Source organism: Equus przewalskii, chromosome 17 (assembly GCF_037783145.1).
Source record: "Equus przewalskii isolate Varuska chromosome 17, EquPr2, whole genome shotgun sequence".
NCBI lineage: Eukaryota > Metazoa > Chordata > Mammalia > Perissodactyla > Equidae > Equus > Equus przewalskii.
The window spans coordinates 4054826-4078967 of NC_091847.1; the positions used below are offsets into that span (position 1 = coordinate 4054826).

At 45.9% G+C, this 24142-nt stretch overlaps 1 long non-coding RNA gene across 1 annotated transcript; it reads right to left on the reverse strand.

The window, feature by feature from the left end:
• Positions 1–16352: 16352 nt before the first annotated feature.
• On the reverse strand, positions 16353–21529 carry LOC139076737 (uncharacterized). The gene is made up of 2 exons (XR_011528640.1): positions 21215–21529; positions 16353–16897 (listed from the first exon to the last, which is right to left on the reverse strand). It is a non-coding gene; the product is annotated as an uncharacterized lncRNA (long non-coding RNA).
• Between the last annotated feature and the right edge of the window lie 2613 nt (positions 21530–24142).

Below are 24142 nucleotides of genomic sequence, written 5' to 3' on the forward strand. Positions count from 1 at the left end.
ACTGAGCTAAGAGGGGCCAGGCCAAAGCCACGGCGCAGGCAGGGCCCTCCGATCACTTGTCCTGGGCATGCCCACGCCCTCCACATCTGACCCCTCCCCACTCTGCTCCCCAGTCGTTTCGCAGTGCCCAAGAGCAGCCGCCGTCAGCCGGAGTACAGCAGTGTTTTGGCCAAGGACGAGAGTGGACTCCAGCCATTGCGCCCGGGCTCAAATCCCAGCTCTGCCACGTCTCCTCAGCGTGCGATACTGGGTGTTACTTATAGTTTCTGGGCCTCAGTTTCCTCATCTGTAATGTATGCTCAACAGTAGAACCTAAGTCGCAGGTTAAGGCATGTAAAACACGCGTGACATGGGAAGCAAGGTGTGAGTGCTCAGTAGTATTATTATTGCTGTGGTTTCACGTTGCTGGAGAACGGCACTCCTGGTCCTGAGATCTTTAAGGAGGCTTTGCGCCCTGATGTTCTGTGAGGACAAGGCCTGATGCCTCTTTCTCTATCTGTGTGTTAAAAGGGGGCGTCAGAAGGTCACAAAAGTCCTCAGTGCCTGAGGCGACTGGCTGGTGAGTGATAAGCCAGGGCTGGCCCCAAGGTCCAGCATTTTTGAACTCACTCTACTTGTGACATCTCTTTGTGCAGCCCTGAGCCAGAAGGACAGCGGTCACCCCAGTGGCTGTCTCTGCAGACAGAGCCCGGGGCGAGCTGTGCCCTGTCTGGTCCTCACCATGCAGGTCTTGAGCTGTATTTAGCGAGGACGGCAGAGGTGGCCACGCTCAGGGAGGCTGGCCCCCACTCACCAAACTTCCTAGTTTGTAAACATCAGCCCGTTTGCCGACTCTCCTACTGTGGGACAGAGCCCTCACCCGGCATCTTAAACAGGAGGCGGCTGGAGGGTTGGGATGGATGGCTGTGAATGCTTCCTGGGGCTGTGAACATCGGGGCTAAATAAGCATTTGCTGGATGTGGGGCTGGGCGGGTGGCGTGGTCTCCCAACAGTGCATCTCACTTCCCCGCCAAGTCCAGGGCTCCTTCTTCCTCCCGGATGTGGGAGCCCAGGCAGTGTCAGTGTCTTTCAGGTGAGAGGTGACACCATCACCGAGAGGAGGCCCTGGGCCCTTTGGCCAAGGGGTTTGGCAGTCATATCCTAGTCTGACCTAGGCTACTCTCATTCCCGCAAGAGAACATCTTAGGATGTGAATACATTGAGACCAGTGTCCTGTTTTTCCACTGCCCACATTCCCCTACAGAGAAGGATGCACTGGCGTGTCCAGCCCAGGTGTCTGCCGGGGTCTCTCTACCTGGCGGTAAATAGAACTGCCTCACTCCCTCGACTCCATGACCTGGGGTGACTCTCCAGGACTTCTGTGATTTCCGTGGGTCTCACCCTCTCCTGGTGCCCTCTGACTTGGGCTCCTGGTTCTTATATGCCACCTCTGCAGGGCACTCCCACAGCCAGATAAGAAAAGCTTGCCCTCTCTGAGTTCCACAGAAAGAGCCACAGCCGCAGCAGCATGTGGGAGCGACGCAGATGTCACCGCGGGCTGACACAGCGGAGGCGGGAGGGAGCGCCCGTCACGCCCTTGTGAATCACCTGAAGCTCCTCACTGGTCATGGGTCACGTCTATTCTGCAGCACCCTTGGGCTGCCCCAGCTCTTCTCTCATCATGAAGGCTCTTCCCTTTGGCACATTGCCCTGCAGAATCTGGCCTTAGACTTCTCCCTCCGTCTCTTGTCTTCTCCATGCAGCCAACGGATCCTCCCTCTATCCTGCAGAGCCGCCCCTGGCTTCCTCCACCCTCAGCTCATCAGGGCCGGCCCATCAGGGGTCATCATGGCTCTGTAGAATGCAGCTGGGGTTTTAAACAACCGAACCTATTTTTACCTGTTGATTATACGGAGACTGGGAGTTGAATTGGACCTCTCTCCTAAAGGACACGGATTCTGTCCAGTCCTGGTTTGTTTTGGTCCCTCTCTCCCAGGTCCTGCGACCATCCCAGACCTCGTTGTACCAGCTGGGGCCTAGGGCCACCTCTGCCAGGCCTCTTTCCACCCTGGAAGAATTTTGTCCTCAAGGAGAGAGTCAGACGCCAGCCTGGGTACGTCCTGGGGTAGAGGCCGCCAGTAACAAGGGCCTAGGGTGCTGGGTGGGCCCCAGCATGTCTTCCACCAGACACCCCTCTTGGCTGCTCAGTCTCAGTGCTGTGCCCTTTCCCAGCTCATTCAGGAGACACACATGAGAGGGGCCTGCCCTGCTCCTCCCAGGAGCCTGTGCACCAGAGGAGGGCATCCTGGCGTGCACACAAGTACATCCATCCTCTCCTTTGCTCCCTGGTGATTCAGCCCTGCAGGCTGGCTGTCTCTGGAGTCAAGACGGCTGCCAGCTCTCATTTACTTTGCCTCTGTAGAGACCCCAGACATCTCTCTCTGCATCTTCTGAGCCTAGCGGGTCCTCTTTGCAGATGTGACGAAGACAGTGACAGTTATGATGCCGACTGCTTAATATCACTGCCTCATCCTAGCATTTTATTTCATTTAATCCTCACAGCAATTTTGCAAGCAAGGCTCTAGTAGCAGCACTTTACAAGTGGGGAAACTGAGGCCCAGAGTGGTGCAGGGTGTTGCCTTAGTCTCAGGGTTAATAAGTGACAGAGCCAGGCATCCAAACCAGCTTTCTCTGAGTGTGGAGCCACGCCAGCTGTTCACTCACAGACCACCGCGGCCTCCGCTTGCATGTGGGCACGCCGAACTCATGGGCTGGGGATCAGGACTGCTCGATGCAATGTGAGTTTTACTGACCCCTTAGGTTTCCTAGATTCAAAACAAAACTAAAACAATATAGGGAACATTTTGCCTGTTTCTAACCTATGAAACCCAACCTGGAGGTGTTGGGGGATTTGTCTGAGAGCTTAAGGAAGGGGACCAACATTTATCCAGAGCCCAGGTTGTGCCCAGCACATTCCGTACACCACGTCAGTCATCCTCACGTCAGGGGCACAGGTTCAGTCTTGTCCCCGTCCTGCCAATGAGCACACTGAGGTCTGGGAGGGGCGGTGAGCTCTGGGTGGAGCAGGCCTTCCAGCCAGGGCCTGTGATGCCATGACCCCCATCCGGGTACACCGTCCCCTTGCTGTGCTGCTCCAAAGAGGGAGAAGGGCAGAGCCAGTGCATCTCAGGAGCTGTGAGGGTCACCCGCTCCCCTGAGTGCCCGTGCAGGTTTCCTGTGCCGCGGAGCTCAGCAATGCAGCCAGTGTTGCTGTTAGGAAGGCACCTGCTCAGGCAATCAAGGCGTCTGCTTGAGGTCACCCAGCAGTGCGCTGTCTCCAAGCCCAGTGTCCTTTCCTCTGTCTGTTTTCCTTTGTCTCTCAGTCTCCTGGCAAACAGGCAAATGACAGAGACCCTGCCTGACATCTGTCCCTTCTCACATTGGAGCTCAGGACTGTGGTTCCATAGCCAGGTGGGCTTGTTGCCCTCACCCTGCCCATGACTCCCCCTCCTCTGGTCCAGCCACCTGGTCACAAGGTGGAGCCAGGCAGGAAACAAGGCTGGCTCTACGCCCAAAGTCCCACTACAGTGGGGAGCCACCGTCTCTGTGTCACGTGCTTAGCGAGCACCACTTGTTCCAATGATCTGTGGTTGCAGTAGAAGCTGCCCCAGCCTAGTGGCTTACAGCAGCGTTTGTTTCATTCTGTTCATGATAGGGTGTCAGGGATTTGCACAGGCCTCGGCAGGACGATTCTTCTGTTCCGCGTGCAATGGCTGGTGGGATTCAGCTGGCAGCTGAAGGTTCCAAGAAGCTTTCACTTACATGCCTGGTGTCCTGGTGGGAGTGTCGGGTATGGGGTAGGGGGCTGGCTGGGATTAGCTGGGCCTTTCCTCCTCTCTGTGGAGTTTCAGGGCCTGTCCATGTGGTCCCCTATCTAGGTAGCAGGACTTCTTACTTAGCAATTCAGGGCTCCAAAAATGAGTGTTCGACGAGGTTGCAGTCTGAAATTCTGGGCCTGGAAACTGGCACCACATCACTTCTGACACATTCTATTGAGGAGAACAGGCATGGAACCCAGCCAATTCAGTGGGGGCAAACAATACTACATCTCTTGACAGAAGGAGTGTCAAAGTATTTGTGGCCATTTTATCTACGACAGCACTGAAAATATATATTAGACGCTCGGAGCCCTCCCAGGATCTCGCTTCTGCTATGTGTCCCTGGCTCTTGCACCTGGAGAGAAGGTAGTTTCTTTTCTAAGAGTCAGAGGACTAAGATAATCAAACCTGCTTTCTCATGTGAACCCACAGCTGGGAAATATGTTTTCAGTTAATGGGGGATGGGGAGCATGGATGAAAAACTTAAATTTCTCATTATTTTATTAGGAAGTTGTACTTAATATTTTGGATTCAATTGGAAAAAATTAAGGATGATTTGATTTCAATCAAATCAGTGTAACAGGTGTTTAGCAATTTTGGTCCTCTGATATTTCCAGTCACTTCTTAATAATCTCTTTTGAGTCAATCACTCCTGCATGTATTTAAAAGGCTTCTGAGATTTCTATTACTTCGATGCCATCCCACCTTTTTTTGTTACTGTCATAGGAAAACCTAACATATCATTTATTTCCATTCCAAACCATTCCATCCAATTCATCTCATTCCACCCATATTTTTCCAGTCAGCCCAGTTTGATACGTCCCATTCCATCGTTCCACACCACCCGCCTCAAACTTTTAATCTCATCGATCCTATTCCACATCAATCCATTCTCTGATTCATTACAAACTATCCAACCCCCCATGCTATTCACTGGATCCAGTTCATCACTTCGAATGCCCCTACTGAGCATCTGCAAGGAGGTGATCAGCACAGGAGATGCCAGAGAAGCCCACCGTGTCCCGTCAAGGGAGAGCAGCCGCCTGGGGACCCAGCCCACCTGAGCACCGGGCACTGTAGAGGCTGGAGCTAATCGTGGGACTCAGGCTGTAAGAGTGTGTGCTCCCAGGAGACGTCAGAGCCACTGGGGTGTCTTCAGATGCACAGGATGAGAATTAGCATATCGTGTTATTCCTTTGCTCACTATTTCTGCATTTTAAAAATGACTTTAGTCTTTTATTACGGAAAAATTAAAACATACCAAGAATAGAGAAAACAGTAATCTTCACGTACTCATTACACATGACAAATCTCATTTCATCCATTCTCTCCTTGAGTATTTTAATACAAACTCTATGTGTCACATTATTTCAGCCATAACTGATTCCGTATGTTTTTCTAGCCTATATTTTAAGTATGGCCGCAATACCAAAAAGAACCTATCAAAATAAATGTTTACTCTTTAATATCAGAGTGTATTCAGATTTCCCTGATTGGCTCAAACATGTCTTTTTACCTCTGACTAGTTTGAATCAGAATCCGAACAAGGTCTACCCATGGCGTTTGGCTGATTTATCTCTCATGTCTCTTTCAATCTCCCTGCTCCTTTCTCATGCCCCCTACTTTTTTTGTCTAAGAAACCTGATCATTTGTCCTGTAGGATTTCTGTGCTCAGGTTTTGGCTCATTGCTTCATCCTGATGTTCTCTGAGAAGTTCCTCAGGCTCCCATATTTCCTGTAAACTCACAGCCAGATCTAGGGCCTTGACTGGGCTCAAGTTTGCTCTCTTTTCGCTGTGGTACTGGGGTGCTGGGAACTTCCTATTGGCACCACATCAGGGCGCACATGGTGTCCAGTTGTTCTGTCTTTCCCAACAGGTGGATCCATGTTATCAATCTGGTCCATCTTTTATAATGTTCCTGATCAGTTCTTCACCTAACGATTTCACAGCCATCCATAGTCATTACCCGGATCCAATATTTCATTTTGTTGTTAGTGCTGTCTAGTCAATTCCCACCCTCTGTGGACAGCAGAGCAGAACCTTGCCTTGTCTTTTGCACCATCCTCTCACCTTCCATCACTGTATCAGACAATGGTCCCCTGCTATTCACAGGGTTTTCATGGCCAATTTTTCAGAAGTGCGTGGCCAGGTCCTTCCTCCTAGTTTATCTTAGTCTGGAAGCTCTGCTGAAACCTGTCCACCATGGGTGACCCTGCTGGTATTTGAAATACCGGTGGCATAGCTTTCAGCATCACAGCAGCACGCAGCCATCACAGTGTGACAACTGACAGACAGGTGGTGTGGTTCCCTGACCGGGAAATGAACCCGGGCTGTGGCGGTGAGAGCGCTGAATCTTAACCACTAGTCCCCCAAATATTTCATTAGGAATTGCAAAATTGTGCTTTTGAAATTTTCTCAATCCCTCTGCATTGACTAACTGGAGTCCTTTAATAAAGAGAGATCTCCCTTATGAAATCAGTTATTCTAAAATGCAGTTTGTGCAAGATGGGCAGAGAAGTGCTTGATTCTTGCCCTGATCAAGTTTTAGAAAAAAGAGTTGATTCCCTAGCAACCCCTTACAGGGACCAATGAGGTGTTTTTAAAATATGAATATTATTATAAACTCAGATTTTAAAATCCTAGTCAATAGTAAAATTTACTAATTATTAGGAGGAGGATACAAGGACTAGCAGGCATGGACACGGTGGTGCATCCTTGGTCTCGTCCAGGGAGAGGGGCCATCAAATGCAGCTTCACAAAAAGTCCCTTCTTCTGCGCTGGGGCCCGTGTCAGAGTAACAGACGAGACCTAGTGAGGCGTGCAGTGCAAGCTCATACAAAGAAAGCCACTTAGATTTTGGGCTTCTTAGAGTTTATGCTTCATTATTCACTCAGGTTGAGAGCCTATATGACTATATCTCATTCTTCAGCCAGCTGTATCCCATAAATCCATAATCCCAGGTTTATTTATAATAAACAACCCAGACAGACTAACTATCTCCTGCTAAAAACATTCTTACATGAAGACTCCTTGTAGCTCTGCTGGAAATCCCATCAAAGCATCTACAAGGATGCTTAGACGGAGTTGGCAGGGCCTCACGTGTCCCTGAGGCAGGGAGCAGGTTGGGGAGCTGCCATCCGCACTGTCCTTCCCACGCTGTCACGTGGAAGTCACATGTCAGGTTCTCGGGGTTCGAATTCAAGCTCCACCGCTTGTTAGCAGTGTGACGTTGGGCAAGTTGCATGAGCCCGAAAGCCTTCAGGACTCAACTGTGCAGTGGGGTTAAAATCTCGTTCACAAGGTTGTTGGTGATTCAATGAGACAGTCTTGTGAGACCACGTGTCACAGCGCCCTCCACAGAAGCGTAAACGCACAGGGACCAGCCATGAAGAGATGCAGTGTAATATGCAGCCCTATTTCCTCAGGGAAACAAACGATAATTTTGTAGTTACAACAGAAGGTTAGTTCCGTCTGTTTCTTTTCACAGAACCCCATACCCTAGGATAGTGAGTGGGACATAGCAGACATTCGGTAAACGTTTCCTGCATGTATGAATGAGTAAATGAATGAATGAACGTATACATATAGCTCAGGTACCATGACTTCATCCCGTTTTTCTGTATTCCTCCCCAGGAATACCCACCACACTGAAATTAAAGAACTACTATCATTCTCCTACATATTTTACGCTCTGCCATACATGTATGCATTTGAACTTTTTTCTTTTTTTTATTACGGTAAATGTGCATAACATAAAATTTACCATTTTAACCCTTTTAAAGTGTACAATTCAGGGACATTTAGGACATTCACAATGCTGCGAACCATCACCACTGTTTAGCTCCAGAACTTCTTCATCATCCTGGAAGGACACCCCCTGCTCACTAGGCAGTTTCTCCTGGCTCCCCTCCCACCGGCCCAGGGCCGCCCTTGGGCTGCTTTCTCTCTCTGATTTGCCAGTTCTGACATTTCGGGTAAATAGAACCAGACAGTATGTGGCCTTTCACGTCAGATGTTTCTTTTTTTAAATAAACTTTTCGTTTTAAAATAGTTTCAGATTTACAGAACAGTTGTGAAGACAGTACAGAGAGTTCCCATAAACACACATTGAGTTACGGATGTTTTTAAACCCAGTGATTTTATGTATTGAATGTGTTCAGTTCCTTACAGAATTTATCCCTTTTGGGCTCTAATTGCCCATCTTTGGCTATGGGAGCTCCCTCAAGCCTGGGTCTTGTCCTTTTTGATTGGCATTTTTATGAACTTAAAAAAAACAACTCTTTTTGGGAGGACACTTGGAAGGCAGCTGCTCCTCAGGAAGTGTGCCTGTGTGGTTTGGGTGGGAAGGAGAGCTGAGGGGGGCAGGAAAAGACCATATAGTCAGAAAAAGGTAAGATGCTCGTTCAGTTTCCAGGGAAAAATGGCATTTTGTACAACAGGCTCTGGAGTTTTGATCCCAGCCAGCGAGGCTCCTGCTGGGCCGGAGGTTCTGCCCTTATTAACAGACCCAGGCTGGCCTCCTCCGCCTGGACCGTGGGGAGCCAGGCCGGCGGGCTGCTCTGCCCGTGACAACCAAGCAGGCCCACTGCCGCCTTCCCCAGAGCGCAGGAGCCTGCGGCCTTGCGGATGACAGAAGGGGCGGAGGGCGCCAGGACCCTCTGCTCTGCCGGGAGGAGCTGCGGCTGCCGCACATCCAGCATCAAGAAGGCCTGAGCTTGGCCGCCAGCGAGCGTGCCGGCTCCTGCGCGCGGGGCGGGCGGCCAGGGGAGGACAGGGCGGACCGAGGAGGGGCTGCCGGCGGGGGGGCGGCGGGGCCGGGGGCGGGGGCGGCGCTTTGCGTACAGTTGCGCCATTCCTTTCTCCTCCAACCCTCACAATAACAGCTTGTAAGTGTTCCGTACCGCCAGAGACAGGCGCTGTGGGATAAGAGGTGGCATGGCACAGTCCTTGTCCTCAAGGATTTTGCAAAGAGGAGGTTAAGCAGCGCTCCCTGGGCACCCTGGGGGTAGCTGACGAAAGGACCGGAGCAGACATCCTGCCTGAGGGCTGGGTGGTGGGTGGGAGCAGGTGCAGCACTTGCGGGTCCAGGTCAGAGAGGGGGACGGCATCGCTGCAACAATCATTGTCTCTTTCCTTTCTTCTTTCCTAGTCCTTCAGGACAAATTTATCTTTCTTAACAAAACAAACGAAAATATCTCTATTCTTTATACCTTCCTTACTGAAAACATACATTTCACTTTCCTTGTATACAGACTTCCCAGAAATATGTGCTTTCTCCCAGAAGATTTCTCAGCATGTACAAAACATGTTTATCAGTAAACTCAGCATCTTTCAGTTTCTTTGCGATAAGAGACCAGAGGCGGACAAGTCTGTGTTCAGCAATCAATTTCTAATATTTTGTCTTATGTAGAAATGACCTAGATACTCAACAGGTTTTTATCATTTAACTTAATTTAGTGGAGCTCTAAAGGTTGTTACCAAAAAGATTTTGGAAACTGTTTTTTAAGTATACAGACCATAAAACATAATTATTGTACCCAAAAACTCTTACTCGTTTTTATTTATCTAAATTATTTGTTCCCAACAATTATGTTTAGATTACTCTCAAAAACTTCATGTGACATTAAAGCATTTAGCCACCCTCTTGAGTTGTTTTAAGTACATATACCATTACACTTAATTACTGTTAAAAAGTTCCTCCAAAAGCCTTTCATCTTTTTTTAGATCTATTTAGTTTATTCTTCCCCCAATAATTATATTTAGATTGCCTACAGAACCCTCATGAGACATCAGACAAAATCAGCTATTATTCTGGTATTATTCTTGCTGACAAGTTTTGTAACAGAGATAATGTTTGTAACATAGCCAGTGTTGATAACTCTGAAAACATATTTGTTCCAATCAAACCAACAAACAAATAAGCTTTCAAATGAAAGATCATTTTATATCATGTTAATTTGAAAGACATTTGGGTTAGTTTCTATTACATTTAGAAATAACTTGTAAAAGTGTTTACTCTAAGCCAATTAAATAAAGCTCCTTAGAAGTTATATCATCTGGACACAGACAAATAAACATAGAGACAGATAGACACAAACAGAGATATTCAACATTTTAACCAGGTCTCGGGTGCAAAACTCAATGGAATAGTTGGGTCCAAACTGTTTTTCTGGCAGATGGACCTGCTCAGATGGCCAAAAATATTTACGAAAGATTCTTTTCTTTTTGCTACAGGGATCCTTTTTCTAGCAGTTTTTGAAATCATTTTGTCTTTTAGAAGTTTCTGTATATTAATCAAAGACTGCATTCCATCATGAGAGGTTCTGAATTCTCTCTTTTAAGGGTATCCCCTTAAGGTGACGTCATCTGAAACAGAGGTTCCCCAGAATAACCATTACAATTCCAAATTATCTCAAAAGTTTGCTCATTTTCACTTGCTTAATTTTAGATCAGGAATTTCGGGGGAATTGAAGTGTGAAAGCTCAAGCAAGAGCAGCTTTGGTTTTGTTTCGCTAGCATGTTTATTTAATTATTTTCTTTTAAAGAGGCAGTAAATTATTCCTGATTTCAAAAGCCTCAAAAGATTAAAATAGGCTCCCTATTGGTTGTTTAAATTTATAACCAGCTCCTTCCAATTGCATATGCAAATACACCAGTTTGGGTAAACTGAAACTGTCCCATTTTGGCCATTTTCTCTCTGGAGTCTAAAGAATATTGTGGCCATGTGGTGGTATAAATGAAAACTATCTTCTTAGACATGGGTTCATAGCTGAACTCAGCCCGTTTAGCCAAGAGGCAGTCCAGAGGCCTTTTCTCGGGATAGATTGAGTTCTCCTCATTCTGACACACAAGATGGACAGACATACAGATCCAGATACAGAAAAACCAGACACCAGTGAACCGGTTTCCAGATTTAGGGCAGAAAGTCCTACAAGTGTTCTCACTCTGCATGTGTGCCCAGATGGCCCCTCTGTGAATGGAAGGGACCCCAGAGGAGGGGAAGGAAGTTCACAGGAGTCCCGGAGGCGACTTACCTTATTCCAGACTGAGCCGGTCAATTTACCAGAAGCAAAAACAAACAAACAAAGAAATCTAGAGCCTGTTTCATTTCTTTAGCCACCAGGGGAACTCAGGGGACAGTCCCTGGGAGAAAGAACATCCCAGCAGCCGCTGGGAGAGTCCTGAGATTTCTCCTGGACTCGACTAGCCATGGGCAGAGGCACTTCCCATATTTGTAAATATTCAGTGAGAAGATAAGTCTGTCAAAAAGAAAAGCAATGAAATGAAAATTTGTAACTGAGGAAAAAGGGGCTTGCTCTGCTCGCTCTAATCTGGTGCCAATCAATTGCAAACAAGCCTGTGGTTGAGATAGGAAAGTTTATCTGATTGGTTAGCATAATCGGAAGATGGCAGACTAGTGTCCTAAAGGACCATCATAAAATCATACAGAATCTTGAGGCAGTTGTATAGGGGAAATGGGCAGCAAAGGAGGGGCTTAGGGATGTCAACCATCCAGTGTGACGAACTTCAAGGCACCACATTTTCTCTTCTGTCATTTGTGCTGAGTACCAATGCAGAATTTTTCTTTCTGGATGTCGTCATGTTCCTGGGGAACTCAGAGACCAAAGTTATCTTATCACAGCTGGGAGATATACGTAAGCAAGAGTCATAGAACTACAGATCATGTATTTTGTAAAAGCGAGCAGTGCTTAATCATCTAGGCTAAGCACAAGCTAGAAGGTATTCACAGAGACTAGTGAGTCAGGGTCATAGGTACAATAGTGTTTCTTCTCCCTAAGAGGGCTTCCCTCATGTTAACTTAAGATCTAGTTGTTACGTGAATGTTTCATAGATTTATCAGAATCTCAAGAGTCTGCAACCTGAAAAACATAAAGAGCCATCGATGTGGAGCTTTGGACTTTACAAAGTACATTTGCTCATTATCTCATTTGAAGCCACATGAGCCCTACGTGCTGTGTTGAACGGTTATTATTTTATTCCTGTTTGACAGTTAAAATAACAGTCTCAGAGAGATGTAGGACTTCCGTGGACCCTGCACTCCTGTGGGCAGCTCCCCTGCATCTTGCCCTTTTTCCTTTCCGGAGAGCTCCAGATTTCCATTGAAGACCCATGTGCTTCCAGGGAAACGGGGCCCTTCCCCTGGTCTGGGGGAGCTCACTGCCTAGGAGCGTTGATAGCACATTCCATCTCAGTGGTTGCTCTGATTGGTTCAGGCACCAACATGTGACCTAGGGGTCCATTCAGATTGGTTCCCCAATTCGTTACTGTGAGTTCTTGGACTCATATTCTGTGTCTTCCTATGGACCGTGTCATAGGCAAAGGTGAGGCCTGGGACTGCCACAGCCATTTTGCTCTGATAAGCAGAGGTACCTTGGGAATAAAGTTGACCCAGAGGAGCCAAATAATCACATATTCCTGATCAAGCTACCCAAAGTAACTCTGGACTTCTTCAGACTCCTGGATCATAAGTTCTCTTTAGTGGACCAATCTGAGTTTTCTGTTACTTGCAACCAGAGACCTCCTAGTCAATAAAGGTGCCCGACCAAGATCACACAACACATGGTTGACAGAACTGGGATGTGAACTCCATACTCTCTGGCTCCCATTAATGACCACTTGGCTCGACCCTCCACCAGTTGGTCATGACTGTTCCTGGGCTCGTTGACAGCTAAGCCTGCCACACCTCTTGGGTGAGAAGTTCCTATGAATTCACTTCTTGAGGGGCAAACAATGCTTTTAAAATCAGGTTCCTAGGTGACTTCCATCACAAATTCCAAGGGAGAAGTTATGGTTCTGGTTTCTGGGATTTGGTGAACTGTCCACCTGTTCCAGGAAATCCTGCTCTCTCACAGTCTAGATGAAGGACGTCCAGCATTGCTGTGACGGAAGGGTTGAGTAGGGGCTGTTCTGCCCATACTCCGCTCTTTCCTCCCTTCATCAAATGCATCCCGAGTGCCTCCTTGGCAGGCCCTGGGCTTGCTGTGGGCTGCTCTGGTAACTGAAGCATATACAGTCCCTGTCCTGTCGGCCTTACAATCCAGTGGAAGACTGTCCAGAGCTGGTGAGCATGGAGAAGGCCTGGTGGGCGCAGGAGTATGAGGCAGGAACTGCTTATTCAGACTGGGCAGGTGTGTCCGCAGGGAATCTGCCTGGGCAAGTTTGCACTGGGGCTCTGTGGGAGAGCTGAGGTCCACCTGCAGCTGTGGGACAGCCCTCACACTGTGTCTGCTGGGTACCCTGGGTGCTGTAGTGGACTAACAGGGGCTATACCAAGGACAGGACATTGGTCCAAGTGATTGGACCTTGGGCAAGTGTATTAAAGGTCAGAACCTTAGTTTTCTGTATAATAAACGTATATGCTTACTTCATAGTGTTCTTGTGATTACTAAGACCAGTAGGTGAATGTGTGTTCTATTAACTAGCACATAGTAGGTGTTCCATAGATTTAAGTATCATTTTCTATGTCACCCTTATAGCACTATGCCCTCCCTACAAATTCATAAAAAAAGAACACCTTCCCCAAAAACCCTAGACTCAATATTATTAGAGAAGAAAATAGGTATTTCCTGCATCACCCCTCCCCAGGTCATGAAGTTTAGTCTCAAGGATCTGTTTGCACACTGTGTGTCCTCTGGGACAGTGCTCTCACTTATTGCAGTTGGTTTGGAGTCAGCTAAAGGGTGGGCTAAGGAGGATGAGCTGTCCTGCATTAACCCCCCTCTGTGCTTATTAGCTGCTGTGTGACCTTGGGCAAGACACTGTACCACTCTGAGCCTTAATTTCATCTTCTGTAAAATGGAGATGACTTTTATTTACTGCTGAGAATTTAGGCATAGGCTTTGCTAGAGTTGGGTAGAGGTCAGCTTTTTCCAAAGGCAACCTCACTGGATCAGATGTATGTTTTTTTCTCTGTTTTCTTGGAGGCAAATGCATCTTTTCCCTCTAAAGGGAACTTCAGGATTGGTTGGGAGTGAAGGAACATGAGAGAAAAGGGCCAAAGGCATGGGTGGCACCAGGCCACGGCAGAACCTCAGCCACAACGGGGGACTTAGGGGTGGCCAGCGCGGCTTCTCAGAGTTACGAGGACTTCACGCTTGTCCCGTGACCGGCTGCCCTTCCAGGGCCGATGGACGGCGGCCAGCTCTGCTTCTGCACAACCCTCTGCATGTGGCCTCACGGGGGAAACCGAGGCAGTTCAGCTTCCTGGACCCATGTGACAGAGCGTTGTAGGATCAAATGAGAGATGGACGGGAAGGCCCTTAAAAATGCCAGGGCTCCTCTCCTCCCACACTCGAGATGTGACTGCAGGTTAGAGCCTGCGGGTCCCCTTCTCCCCGTGTCTGTCTGGAGGGTCACTCACTCTCCAGGGACGGGGAAGGGTCTTTATCAGATTAGAAACCGAAAGTTAACAGACTGGAGGCCACAGCATAAACATCATCCCACCGTGGCCGAGGGGTGTTTGGGTGGGGAAGGGTCTGATCGGTGAGGAGAGCCTGGGATGTGGGTGAGCCCATCCTTCTTGCAAGCCACGCGGGGCGGGAGCCATAGCTCATTTCCAGCAGCTTTCTGAGCTGAGTGGAGGATAACGGACGACGCAGGCTCCCCATTCCAAGGCCAAAGTGTGAATTTCGCCCCCAAAGTCTTGGGAAATCCTGCAAATGCCAAAATGGACAGGGACAACAAAGTTGCCCCAAAAGAGGGGGAAGTGTCCGAGGTGGGCTGTTTTTGTCCTTTGGCAGTGGTTGTGTGGGGAGGAGCGGCTTCTTCTTTTGAGCCTTTTTAAGTCCAGAAGAGGATTTATTCCCACCTCCCTTCTTCGAGTGTGGGTGACAAGGAGAAAAAAAAATAGAAACAGACACACAGTAATGGGTCTATGTGACAAAAAGAGAAGGGCAAAAGCAGAGAGCCAGGGAGAGGGAACAGAGGAGAAGAAATGTAAGAACACAGAAAAAACTTCAGAGGAAACTAGCAGAAAGAGGGAAAAGGATGTTAAAAAGATGAGCTTTCCCCATACTCATCAGGGTAACCTAGACAGAGCCAACATGTGCACAGCCAGGAGGCCCAAGGTGGATGGCCTGGGAGATCCAGGCAGAAGGAGAGAAGGGGAGGATGGGAGAGAGCAGGAGGGAGGGAGAAGCCAGCACTGGAGCCCTGTGTCCCCAGCCACTGCAGGTGACGAGGGCATGGAGCACAGCTACCCCAGGCCATGGGCCAGGGGCAAAGTGAGACAGAAGAAAAGAAACACCCTCACTGGCACTGCCACTCAGAGTGGTGTTAGTCGTGGGCCCCAGAGGAATGATGGGAGGGGCCTCGGCTCTGGTCTTCTGAAATGGCTTTCTCACCTACACACACTAGGTCCTTAAGGGGCAAGGGGCACCCAGGACATAGCCACTCCCAAGAGGCTCACCTATGACACTTGCCCTCAGCACCACTGGGGGGACAGTGAACACTTGCCGTTTGGTAGAACTGAGGCCTCCTGGCTGACAGGTCATGGACAGCCCCTGGACAGGAGAGGGGAGGCACAGGGCACCCAGATCCACCCACCTCCTTTTCCTAACACAGACCATTCCCCAGGGCTTGGAGCATCTGCATGAAAGGTTTTCAACTCTCTTATGTTTTGGGAAATGCTCTGAGTTAAAAAAACAAAACATTCCCTTGTTACACAATAAAGCGCTGGGTCTTCAATTCTGTGAAGCTTGGCTTGCCCTGTTATTGACATTTCCTTGGTCCTCCTTTCTGCAGCCGGTGTCCAGGACCCCGTGGCAGGCTTGCCTCCTTCTCCCTGGGCCCCCTGCCCCCTGAGGGATGAGAGCGGCTGTCGGTGAAGACTGCCTTCTTTCACACGTCTGGCGATGGGCTCGGCCCCCTACAGGCAGAAATGGCCAGGCCACACGGCCCCCTCTTGCCCCATGAAACATTGGAATTTATGGCCAAGAGGCAACTGTCTACTAATCCTTTCCCACAGTCTTCAGAGTTCACTTTGCTCCTTCTGAAAAACAAATTTCCTCTGAAAGCAGAGGAAGCATCAATGATTTAATTGAACACTCTGAATACAAGGGTCCCACAAGAGGTTTGTAATAGGAGAGTCCAGGGATCTGGGCGCTGACAAAGTGTGTCCCTTCTTCCACCTAAACATGGGCCTGAGTCACCTCAAATTTAAATTCCTCAGATGCTGCAGATGTGTTTTGCCCTGGAACGTGTGTGTGTAGATGCAAGTGCAGAGACAGCTAAGTGCTCACCCATTTGCAGGAGACACTGTCACACTCCTTCTTCCCACTCTGAGATGTTGAGAGTGGCCGTGTGATTGGGTGGTAGGCGGTGGATGTGATGTGTGGCACCCCTATCATTCGGCATCCCAGACCTTCCACAGTGCTCCTCCATGCACTTGCCCCTTTCTGCGGGTGGACTGGAAGTGGCCCTGAAGATGCCTGTTCAGGTTGGGTTCCCTGAAAACAGACTTTGAGATGGAGATCTGCACATGGGTGGTTTATTGCACGGTGTTCTCGAAACACATGCGTAGAGGAGAACACAACCGAACAGAAGGAGAAGTTCAACTGAGTTCAGTCCTAATAGTGGCTTCAGCCTATCCCACAGGCTGCTCTGAAGCTGGGCTAGCCCTTCAGAGATCCCCAAAGTGGGGAAAGGGGGTTGGGCCTTTGCACCCCAAGTCTCTGGATGTGGGCTTTCTCCAGGGAGGGGAAAACCTCAAGTGAAGCAGTAGTATCTCAGTAGTATCTCAAGAGGGTCTCAGCTGTGAGCCCCTCTCAAGAGAAGACAGTCCTCAGCACCTAGGCCCCAAGGGGAATCTGGGGGCATGCCTCAGCACTCACTGCAGTGACACTGGAAGCCTGCGTTGACGGTGGCAGAGCTCTGTCAGTCAGGGACCCGAGTGACTGTGTCTCCTTAACTCTCTTGAGAGGTAGGGTAGAGGATGGATGCTGAGAGGAGGCACATACCCTCTGTGGATTCCGCTGAGACCTTCCCTTTGACTTTGTAAATATCCAGTGAAAAGATAAGTCTGTCAAAAAGAAAAGAAATGCAATGAATATTCTGGGAAAGTGGGCAAGGAGGAAGCTGCTGAAAGAAAGTAAGAGGTACAAGATTAATACACAAAAATCAGTTTTGTTTTTGTACTCCAGTAATAAACAATTCACAATGAGGATTTTGAGAAATTAAGGAAGTAATTCCAGAAAGATAGTATCTAAAAGAATAAAATACTTAGGAATAGATTTAACCAATGAGGTGAAAAACTTGTACACTGAAAACCACAAAACATTCATGAAAGAAATTAAAGAAGACCTAAATAAATGGAAAGACATCCCATGTTCATGGATAGGAAGACTTAATATTGTTAAGATGTCAAAACTATCTAAAGCAATCTACACGCTCAATACAGCCTCCATGAAAATTCCAACAGTCTTCTATTTTTCAGAAATGGAAAACTGATCCTCAAATTTATGTGGAATTACAAGGTGTCCTGAATAGCAATAACAACCTTTTAAAGGTTTGAAAAAAAATTTCTTGACACAAAAGATACTTTGACAAAGTTAAAAATCTCACAATTCCCAATTTCAAAATTTACTACAAAACTACAGTAATTAAAATGACGTGGCACTGACTTGAAGATAGACATATAGACAGTGAAATAGAATTGAGAGTCTAGAAATAAACCCATACATCTATGGGCAATAAGTTTTGACAAGAGTGGCAAGTCCTTTCAATACGAAAAGAATAGTCTTTTTAACAAAAATTAACTAAAAATAGATCAACGACCTAAATTTAAGGACTAAAGTCCTTAAAAGAAAACAGAGGGGTAAATCTTTATGACCTTGTAATTGGCAAGAAATTCTTAGATATAACACCAAAAGCATGAGTAACAAGAGAAAAAAGAGATAAATTGGCTTTGTCAAAATTAAAAGCTTTTATGCATCAAAGGATATTATCAAGAAAGAGAAATGACAAACTACAGAATAGGAGGAAATATTTGCGAATCATATATCTGGTAAAGGTTTACTAGCTAGAATTTATTAAGAACTCCTATACAACAATGACAATAAGACAAGACAACAACAAGACAAACAACTCTAGTTGTTTGGCAAAATAATTGGGAAAAATGGGTAAAGGATTTGGAAAGACATTTCTTCAGAAAAGGTATAGAAATGGTCAATAAGCACATGAAAAGCCGCTCAAGATCATTAGTCCTTAGGGGAATGCAAATGAAAACCGCAGTGAGGAACCACTTCACGTCCAGTAGGATGACCATGATTTTTTTTTTTTTTTTGAAAGGAAAATAAGTGTTGACGAAGATGTGGAGAAACTGGAACCCTTGTACATTGCTGCTGGGAATGTAAGATGGTGCAGCCTCTATGGAAAATAGTTTGGCAGTTCCTCAAAAAGCTAAACATAGAATTACTCTATGACTCAACAATTCTACTCCTAGGTATATACCCCAGAGTACTGAAAACAGGAACTTCTAGAGATACTTGTATGCCACCGATCATTGCAGCATTACTCACCACAGCCAAGAAGTGGAAACAACCCAAGTGTCTATCAGCAGAAGAATGGATAAACGAAATGTGGTGTATCTGCACAATGGAACATTGTTCAGCCATAGGAAGGAATGAAGTTTTAATGCATGCTGTAACATAGATGAATCTTGAAAATATCTGTTAAGTGAAATAAGCCAGACACAAAAGGCCAAATATTGTATGATTCCATTTAGATGAAATATCTTGAACAGATAAATTCATAGAGAGAAAAATCAGACTAGAAGTTACCAGGGGCTGGAGGTAGGGAGAGTGGGAGTTAGTTGCTTAATGGTCACAGAATTTCTGTTTGGGGTGATGAAGAAGTTTTGGAAATACATAGTAGTGATGGTTGCAAACACTGTGAATGTGATTAATGTCACTGAACTGTACACTTAAAAATGGTTACAATGGAAAATTTTATGTTATATATTTTACCATGATTTAAAAAATTAAAAAGTAAAAAAAATTCTTGAACACTGAAAATGTCATGAACACTGCCAGTTGCTTCCCCAGCATATACTCAATCAGCCCTTCTTCCCAGTACCTGCCCAGTTTGGTTCAGACACCCAAACGTCCTGGGTCTGCCCATGTAACCAGCAGGGAGAACTGGACTGGGCTGACAGTGGTCCAGTTACTATGGCCCCAACCCCCTGCCTGTGACTGGCTTAGGTAGCCAGGTTTAAGCCAATCAGTGCACGGGATTCTTTGGGGACTGTTATTGGTCCACAGGAGTGGTCAGGTCGTCTAAATGGCCCAATCAGACTAAAGGAGAGACTATTTCTTCCATCGTGAGGGGTTTATTTTCTCTCTCCTTTTCTCTTGATCAACACTGGAGGGAGTATATTTCCTAGCTGAGTGCTTCCTAATGGAGACACACATGTGGGACGGGATGGCAGTATGGCAGTAGTCTTTGAAGAGTGAATAATCTTTTCCTCTCTAGTCAGTCACATCTCACTATGAATAGTCTAAAAACAACGGGGTCACTCATGTTTTGGGTTTGTATCATATAAGTTCCACTGTGTGACCCACTCTGCCCATCAGGGGGAGGCATAAGTGAGGCTCCCGTCAGGGAGCCGCCTGAGATGGGACAGCCATTTCTCTGCTGCTGTGGAAGGTGGGCCCCTTCCTATGTGGAGCCTTGGGATTCTCTTCAACGCAGGTGAAAGCCAGACTCCCTGCAAAATAAGTCACAGGCGCCTTCTGACTTTGAGGAAATCGCCTGCTCATTTGTTGTGACATTGCAGAATGAAAAAAATGCAGAGGGAGAAAACAGAGGGCTACCGCTCTGTTGTTCTAACAGCCCCACACCCTATGTACCACAATATCTGCCTCCCCTGAGCTCCTGCTGTGTGAAGGATTCTACAAGACTAGTTCCCCAGTGGGTCCACTCCACGGAGACAGGCCCTCAGGGATCTGTCTGGGCATGCTTATCGGGTTATTTGTTTGTTTCCTTTTTTGTTCCATCTCCTCAGTGGAGGAAATGGCAAGGGCTCACGTCTTCACTGTCTATCCCAGAGCCTCTTACTCCATTGATGTTACCAGTGAACAATGGAGCTGCCACTCACAGCTCTCCTGACATCAATCAGCTTCCCTGAGGAGAAGATGTATTATTGAATAAATGATGCGGGGACAACTGGGTAGCCAGGTGGAAAAAGAAATAAAGCCCGAACCACAATCTCACTTTACCTCAAAATAAATTCCAGATGGGTAAGAGTTTTAAACAGAAAAAATAAAACCATGAAATTACAAGAACTATGCTAATAAATCTGAATACTCCACGAGAAAATGGACACGCTTTTTTGAAATTTATAAAATGCTGTAAGTGAGGGAAGAAGAAATAGAGAATTGTTACTTTCCAATTGACACTAAATAAATAGAAAAGATGGTTACATACTCCATCCTCTGAAAAAAGACCCAAATCCAGATAATTTGTGAGTCCTACTAAACCATCAATGAAGAGACATTTCTTATCTTATTCCAGTTATTCCAGAAAGTAGAAAAGGACATCAAATTGCCAAGCTCATAGTTTAACCACAATTCCAAAACTACATAAGAAGAAAATGAGAAAATTGTAGAACCCTTTCACTTTTTAGAATAGACAGAGATCTAACCAAATCCAATTCGCATTAACAAGTGCATTCAACAGGCTCAAGGAAGGTTTATCTTAAGAGTGTAAGGATGGTCCAGCATTAAAAAAAAAGCTCTCAACGTAATTACATCAATAAAGGCAGAAAAGACCTATAAAGTTCAACACCTCATTATTTTCTAATTAAAAGAGTATTGATGAATAATATATTTACAGAAAGGTTTGCAAACCATAAGTGTACAGCTCAATTAATTTTCACAAACTGAGAGCATCCGTGCACAGTACCCATTGATGCGGGGTTGGTGAGCCGAGGAGTCGAAAGAAAGAGTTCTTGGACTCTCAAGGTCTGGCAGTAGTGCTCTTTTATTTAGAGAATAGTATGGAATAGCATGGGGACAGGACCCAAGGGCAGTCAGAGCTGCTGCGTGGGGACAGGACCCATGGGCAGGAAAAGCTGCTGCTGCAAACATGGGTGGAGAGTAAGGCTAAATTTAATACATAGGTATGTGAGTTATCTCTTCACAAGACAAAGGAAAGAATATGTACAAAGAGTTGTTAAAATGGTATCAGTGCCGGTAGGGTCTGGTTATTGGGTGGTCCTATAACTTTTAGATAAGAATCAAACTGGATTAAGTAAATGGCAGAAGCCGCAGCTTAAATATTAAATATTATCTTCAGCTAAAGACAAAGGAGGATGTTGGTGGGGGGTGGGGTCAATTACCTGAGGTTGCCAGACAGTAAACAACTTAAGTCCTTGCCTTCCCCATTAAGAGTTCCAGATAAGGCCATCCCGCCTTCCTCCTGGTGCAGAGAGGGAGACACTCCCCACAGATGGAGACTTCCTTCACAAACGCAAATGTCTCTCATCAAAGGGCAAGCAAATTCCACTCCTCAGAGCCCCCTTCTCATCTGCAGTTTTAAAAGTAACCAGCCTAAAATAATCCTCATCACCCACGACCCTAAATGTCTCCCCTGCTCCCTCCAGTCGCTACCCCTCACCTCTGACAAGGGCAACAATTGTCCTGACTGCAAATCCGCAGAACAAAGACATGTTATTCAATAAATGGTATTAGGTCAACTGACTGCCATGTGAAAAAACAAAGTTGGATTCATAGATAGTTTTGTCTGGTGCACTTTAAATACATGAAGTCACACCCTACATCCCGCTTTGTGTCTAGCTTCTTCCTCTCAACTTTGGAGTTGTCAGAATTATCTGTATTGTTGGCGCGGTGGCAGGGTACTCACTCTTATTGATATGTAGTGTTCCGTTATCTGACTATAAGGCATTTTATTTATCTATTCAGATAATTTGATGAACATGTAGGTTGTTTTCAGTTTTGGGCTATTAATAAGAGTGCTGCCATGAATATTTTCATACATAATTTTTGGCAAACTTGTGTATGTATTTCTTCTGTCCGTACCTAGGAGTGGAACCATGATCACAGGGAATGTGTGTTTTCAGCCTTTATAGATATTGCTGAACAGTTTTCTAACGTGAGTGTCTTAGCTGAGAAGTGGGGGTCAGGAGCAGACCCTGGGATGAGTACTTATGTAAGTGTGATTTTTTAAAGGTGTGCTTTAAAGAGAAATGGCTAAAGTAGTGGGGGAAGCAAGACAGAGGAGAGGAAGAACCCACACAAAGCTGTGATTTAAGGCCAAGCCCTGTGGAGCGGAGCTTCTTGGATCCCACAGGAAGCCTTAGGAATGTAAAATACGCCTCAGGGGTGTCCCAAATTGACATGAGGATGCTGGGCTCTCACGCTCCTTCACCTGTTAGCCATTGGCCTCAGGGCTGCCATGGGGGGCGTTTCTGGCTTTCTGTCCTTGTGGGCAAAGCGGTCCCAGTAGCATAAGGCCCATCCTCTGAGAAATAGTTACAGGTCTGGGCAACTGGGGGTAAAACCAGTGAAGGTGGGAGAGGGGAGCAGAGACAAGGACTGGGGGGGCGGAGTTCTGGGTGGAGTGCCGACCATGTCTGCTACCGTGGCTGTGCCAGTCTACACTCCCAGCAGCAGCCACATCCTGGTCAACACCTCAAGTGTCTGTCTTTTTCAATTTAACCACTCTGGGAAGTCAACAACCATATAACAATGAAAAACATTTTAGCAAAGTAGAGCTAGAAAGAGACTTCTTTAACCTGATAGATTTTATAAACCAAAGATCAACAGCAACCATTATACTTAATGCAAAAATTTTAGACGCATTCCCTTTAGAATCAGGAAGAAATTAAGAATGACCTCACTTGATGCCAGATTTCACATGCTATTGAAGATTCTGGAAAATGTTATCAAAGAGGAAAAGGAACTAAAGTTATAAGAATTGGAAGGAGGGGATAAAACTCTATTTATAGATGATTTTCTACATAGGAAACACAACAGAATCAACAGAAGATAATGAACTCTAATACAAATAATCATCAGGGTTGCTAGATCCCAGGTCAAGTTACAAAAATCAGTAGCATTTACCTTCAACATCAATAACCATCCAAAAATACAAGATAAAATAAGATATTCACAATAGTTAAGACTATAAATTACCTAAGAATTGACAGAAATTACACAAAATAGCAATACAGAAAAATATGAAAATTAAGGACATAAAACATCTAAATACTACTCATCTTTGGATAAATTAACTTCATAGAGGTGTTAATATTCTCTTAATCTGTGAATTCAGTACAATCTCAACAAAAATTCTAGCTTGATATTCTGAGGACTTCAATGGAATTATTTTTAAATTTGTAGAGAAGAAATATACATAAATAATTAAGATGATTTTTGGAAAGAAGAGCAAGGAGGAGGATTTACCCTACTATTTAGGGAGAAGTATTGCAAGTTTACCTTAATAAAAACAGCGCAATGCTGGTGTGAAGATAGGCAAATATACCAAAGGGACAGAGTAGAGATGGCTCAGGGACAAACCCATGTGAATATGATATTTGATGAAAGATACACATAAATCAAGAAGCAGATAGTACTTATAGTACTGGCTGCCTACCCTAACGCATATACAATTGGGAATCCAGCTGCATTAAAGACCTAAATGTGAAAAATAAAACTATAAGGCTAATGGAAGAAATAATAGGAGAATAAGTATGACGAACAAGATTGTACTTCTTAAAAAAGAACAAATTGTCCACAGAAAAGGAAATACAAAGGCCTTTTAAACATTGAAAAAGACTTTCAACTTCACTCAAATTAAGAGAAGATTAAATTAAAACTATAATGAATACAATTTTTTTCTCTTATTAGATGGGCAAAGATGCCAAATTCAATAGGGTTAAGTTGCAGATGACAGAATCCACCTAGCTGGGTTAAACAGCAATGTTTTCATACAGGGAATTAGGTGCTTATAAAGTAGTTTAGAGATCTGGAGGAGACGAATCTAGGTCAGCTTCCCAGGACACATCCTAGCCCCCAGAATCGCTCTGCCAAGATGGAGAAGGCCATGCAGAATAACAGGAAATAACTTGCTGCAGAAATGGATGAATCAAGAAAACACTTAGAGAATTAAGAAGCTGCCACTACAGCTGCTGGTTCTAGTTCCCCATCCAAATGGAGGTCTCATGATTTACCTCTCTAACCATATGCTCCCGATGCAAACCAAAGTCTTACGTAGTATGTCTGATTAGTGGAATTTGAGTTGTGTC